This window comes from Pteropus vampyrus, unplaced genomic scaffold (genome assembly GCF_000151845.1).
Source record: "Pteropus vampyrus isolate Shadow unplaced genomic scaffold, Pvam_2.0 Scaffold100, whole genome shotgun sequence".
NCBI lineage: Eukaryota > Metazoa > Chordata > Mammalia > Chiroptera > Pteropodidae > Pteropus > Pteropus vampyrus.
In genome coordinates this window covers 1421698-1426715 of record NW_011888881.1, presented here as the reverse complement: position 1 = coordinate 1426715, position 5018 = coordinate 1421698, and the positions used below count along the sequence as shown (strand labels likewise).

Genomic DNA, 5018 nt, shown 5'->3' with positions numbered 1-5018 from the left:
TGGCGCCGCCCCCGGGGGCCACGCAGTCACGGGCAAGTTCTCCAGGCCGCACGCGATGTCCAGCTGCTCCGTGGGGGCTTCAGACTCCTCCCCAGTGGCTGCGCGCGCAGCGCTCCTGGCCGTGAAGCCCCGCCCCACGCCTCTCTCGGAGGCCGAGCCCCGTCCCCTGCCTGAATCGGCTCTAGCCCCGTCCCCTACCTGGAAGGGCTCTGGCACCGCCCCCGGGGGCCACGCAGTCACGGGCAAGTTCTCCAGGCCGCACGCGATGTCCAGCTGCTCCGTGGGGGCTTCGGGCTCCTCCCCAGGAGTTGCCATCTTCAGGGCTACCGAGCCCGGCCCCCCAGTGCCTGCCGCCCGACGCGCTGGAGCGTCGCGGAGGATGCCGGGAGCCGTGGTCCCGCGGCCCCGCTGGCTCACGGGAGGCGCAGGCTTTCCATCCCCGCACGAGGGGCCTGTGCGCGCGTGTCCTCCCCGGCCTCAGGTCTCCTCCACTTTCTGGGCGGGCTCGTCCTTTGTTTTGAGCCACATGCACAACAAACAGTACAAAGCCTTGTAAAGTACGGACAAAGCTTTGGAGACACAACACGAAGGGCTTGAATTTTCGTGAGTCTCCGGGAGGGGGTCAGAGGCGAGGTCATGGTCCGGGTTTCCGCGGGCTCAGAAGTTGGGGTGTGGGGGGCGCGGAGGGCGCTCTCACCCGAGCGGGACGTGCACCGGGGCTTCCGGAGATCCGGGACTCGGGGCAGGTCGGGTGACGCGTGACAGGGCTCTCGCTCAGGTGGCAGGGTGGCCTTCTGGGGCGCCCGCTCCCTCGTGTCCCCGAAATTGCCGAATCAGTGGGATGCTGTCGGTTTCACCAAAGTTCCTCCCCTCCCCCGTCCCGCTGCTCCTTCTGGAAGCGTCTCGGGCCGTGGCCTGGGGGCGTCCCCGCCTCACACTGGCCTTGGTGTCCTTCCGTCCCCTGCCTCAGTGTCCCCGCGGGCAGCGGTGTCACTCTGGCTTCTGCACCGGGCCATTACCCTCCTCGGGGCTCATCAGGGACAGCGTCCACCCCCGCGGCCTGGTAGGTGGCCTGCTGCGGCCCAGACCAGCCAGTCAGTGGGCGTCCCCGCCTTCTGCACAGGCGCCTCGCGCCCCTGGTGACCTGGGTTGACTTATTCTGCACATCTTCCTTTTGTCCTTTAACATAATCTGGGAGAACAATTTGTCCACGATCTCCAGAGTCGCCAAAGCAGCAAAGCAAAGCCTTTCTCTTTACTCCCTCCGCTCTTTAGACTTCCATGGCTAAGAACTTCCGCCCAACCCTGTTTATCCTACCTTCACAGTGTTTTCTATTTCTTCTTACCTAGTCCCAGGCGCTCGTGTCCCTTTTTTTTTTTTTGCTTGGACTCCCGAAGTAATTTTTTTTTTTTCAAGCCTAACAGTCTCCATACCCCAGATCAACCTTACCGCTGCTTCTATAACGATCTTCTGAGGATGCGCATCCAATTATACTGTTCCGCTGTTCGAAATTCTGTGTTCGCTCCGTGTTTTTCTCAGAGTCCATCTTCTGTAGCCGCGTTGTAAGGTCCTTGAAGATCCAGACGCTACCTGGTTCCTTGGTCTCTGTTTTTAACCCCTTGTTCTATTTTCTTAACAAGCCATGGCACTTGGGCCTCTGTGACTTTGTTCACGTTTCTCTTGTGTCTCCAGTGCCTTTTTCCCGTGCTCTCTGTCCACTCAGCTTGTGTCCCTTTCTCTCTACCTTTCCTGACCCTGATTCCTACAGCATTACTTGGCCTTTTGTGTGCGTGCGTGTGTGCGCGTGTGCCATTTCTCATAGCCCTTGCAACTCTTTGTCATAATCAAAGGCAAAGGCCTATTGAAATCATAAAAATTATACATGAGAAGAGACAGGAAGAAGGAGACAGAGAAAAATATTTTGTATTAACTTCAATAATTTTGGTATATTTGCAAGTCTTCTGATGTGGGGCCAAGGTGTTTTGTTGTTGCTGTTTCGTGTGTGGGTCTACTGATTAGAATTCCACATCATGCCCACTCTGAGCTCGTTTGGGTGTCTTTAAAGTGGAGCAGGACCCAGAAGGTAGTGAGGGCATCCAAGTTTGTGATCTGGGTCCCCCTTTTCTGCCCCCCGCCCCCCGAAGTGTTTTATATGTTTCTTACACGTACTTCAGTAGCAAAACATTTTAGTGACTTACCTTTTTTTTAAAGTTTTTCCGGAATGTTTCACTTAGTTTTCTTAGAGGGAGAAACTCTTTACACTCACAGTTCATCATTATTTCCTCAGATAATTATAATAAGGCCTACATGTCATTAATAGTGTCTTAGTTCAGCTGCTGCAACTGAATGCCATAGGCTGGGGGGCTTAAACAGCAAACATTTATTTGTCACAGTTCCGGGGGCTGGGAGTCTGAGGTCAAGGTGCCAGCATGGTCAGTTTCTCCTTGAAGGCCCTCTTCCTGGTTTGTAGATGGCAGCTTCTCATTTATCTTTATGTGGGGTCACAAGGGCTATAAGGATACTAGTTCCATCACAGGGCTCCACCCTCCTTACCTAATTACCTCCCGAAGGCCCCACCTCCAGAAACCATCACATTAGGGCTTTAACATATGAATTTTAGAAGAACATATTCAGATCATAGCAAATAGATTTGGGAATAGACACTCATGTTTCTGACCATGGGCAACAATAACATTCATTGAGTTATTATTACATGCCAGACGTCATTTAAGAACTTTACATGTACAATTTCATTTAATTTCCATAATGAGGTACTTGAAAACCTTATTGAAATTACCCACCGAAGGTCGTTATAGTTTCAACTAAATGTTCAGACTCATATGAGGACTCTCATAGGCCACATGTGGCATTAGGGTCGTTCAGAAAGTCACAGCCTGCCCGCAGAAATGCTTCAGATGTTCTGTGGGAATAGTGCATGCAGCTGTCACACAGCAGGTTAGAAAGCTGCCTGGGAGCATTCTTTGTCTTCCCAGAGAGTGCTCAAATGCAAGAAGAGATCCTCATTAGGAGGATGTGGGAGCATCCTGAATTAGAAATCTTACACCCCATAGGAGCCATAGGCTTTAAGGGAGTCTCCTAGTACGTATTTTATGAGTCATGGCTGTGTACTTGCTCTTACTTAGGAGATAGTCATTTATGTAATGTAATTGGTCATGGTGATAAGGGATACAAGGAAGGTTTAGGGAAAGTACTATGGTACTTCAAAAGAAGGAAAGATTACTCCTAGCTGGGGAGATCAGGGAAAGCCTCGTGGAGAAGGGGCTATTTGCCATAGGATATGAAGAATGGATAAGATTAAGGAAGATTATGAAAGGCATCCAGGCAGAAGGAACAGCAGAAGTAAAAGAACTATGTGAATAGGAAAGTAATTTCAGATTGGCCGGAGACCAGGTTCATTTTATTTTTCAGGAATTAGAAACAATGAAGGAATTTTGCAAATAGTGAAAGAACACGCTGTTCTTTCATTTTAAGAAAGTTTTTGGTCTACGGCCATGCTACCCTGAACAAGCCTGATCCCATCTAATCTCGGAAGCTAAGCAGGTTCGGGCCTGGCTAGTACTTGGGTGGAAGACCACCTAGGAAGACCAGGTGCTGGAGGCATAAAAAAGTGAAAAAAATAAGGGATTGCAAGCTGACGAGGTCTTTGCAATCTGTGAGGTCAACCAAGAGTTACCACAAAAAATAAAAAAATAATTAAAAGAAAGTTTCTGAACACTGATTACATAGAGTGCTGTGTTTACCAATTTGGGGAAAGTACCCATGAAGAAGACGTGGTGCCCAGGAGAGCTTCTAGCCCAGCAAACAGATAGCTCTCTCCACCCAGAGGTTAATAAGAACTGTACGAGTGTATGGAGAAAGAATTACAGGAGCAGTGAGGAGAATCACACTCCTGTATTTGTAGATCGTTATGCTTTAGTTTTGGACTCTTTTTTGGTAGTATTGTCTGCCCTTTGGAAAAATATTTTGAAGGATCCATTCTATTTTATTTGTTTCTGAAGCCGTCAGTGATGGTGCGTCCAGAATAAGATATTTAGTTCATGCCAGCCTTTCAGTTTAATTTGTTTTTATCTTGCTGGCAGTGGATCCAAAAGTATTTTGTATAGCGTGAGATTAAAATACTGTGTGCAGGCTGATATAATCAATCTTCAGAGTTCCAAACAGTTTTTTTTTTTCAGGCCTAAAAACCGATCTTATTTTCTTTAGATGATGCTTTTCACTGACCAGGAGGCTGGATCCTCACAATTGTTCTGAAAACCATTATAGCTACATGGTGAAAAAATGATCCCTGGATATTAATGAGTTGCCCAAATTGGCAGCTATAAGTAAGCATTAACCTGAATATTACATGGTTATTCACATTTCTTTTGGCTTTTTCACTGGAAGAAGAGAACCTAATCTGATCAGTAATAAAAACTTAAAAATATACAATATAGTAAAAGTAACATTTTGTAGTTTCAGTTATCTTTGCCTAAATTATAGGGTGTGACGATATGAACTTGCCATTTTTTTAAAGCAAAAGTGGCCTTTAATTGAGATGTTTTCTTGCTGTTTTTTTTTCCTTTCTTTTTTTTTTGGTGGGGCTGGGAGCAGTGTTTTAATGAAGTTCCGCATGATTTTGTATTCAGAAGCTATTCTTTCATCAAAGTCTCACTAGCATCACCTGAGCTTAATCTGGGATATACTTTATCGCCAGTGATGAAAGGTCTAAAGTGAGCAGAAGTTGCATATTTGTTGGTATTCAGACAGCATGAAAAGAGTAGTTTGGAACATATTAGCTTTCCAAAAGCGACTCACTACTAGATACTAAGTAGGCCTCACATAAGCACTGGATCCACTCATCAACTAAGATTGTGCAAATGAAATCATTTTGAAGAGAACCAAAGCATACTAGTTGATACTTCTGGAGGTTTCTCTCAATTCGTTGACTATTTCCTTTTAGAGAACATGCTAGCCCCCACACAGCCCGTCAGGTGGACTCACTGAGCCTCGGCCCACAC

At 47.4% G+C, this 5018-nt stretch overlaps 1 long non-coding RNA gene and 1 pseudogene across 2 annotated transcripts in view; both read left to right on the top strand.

Annotated features, from left to right (window-relative positions):
• The first annotated feature begins 192 nt into the window (after nt 1-192).
• Nucleotides 193-5018, top strand: part of LOC105295110 — a 41026-nt gene continuing 36200 nt past the window's right edge. For both annotated transcript variants that reach the window (XR_002781448.1, XR_002781447.1), the window contains exon 1: nt 193-603. This is a non-coding gene — a long non-coding RNA (uncharacterized LOC105295110). The remainder of the gene's footprint in view (nt 604-5018) is intronic.
• Nucleotides 3503-3621, top strand: LOC111742759 (annotated as a pseudogene).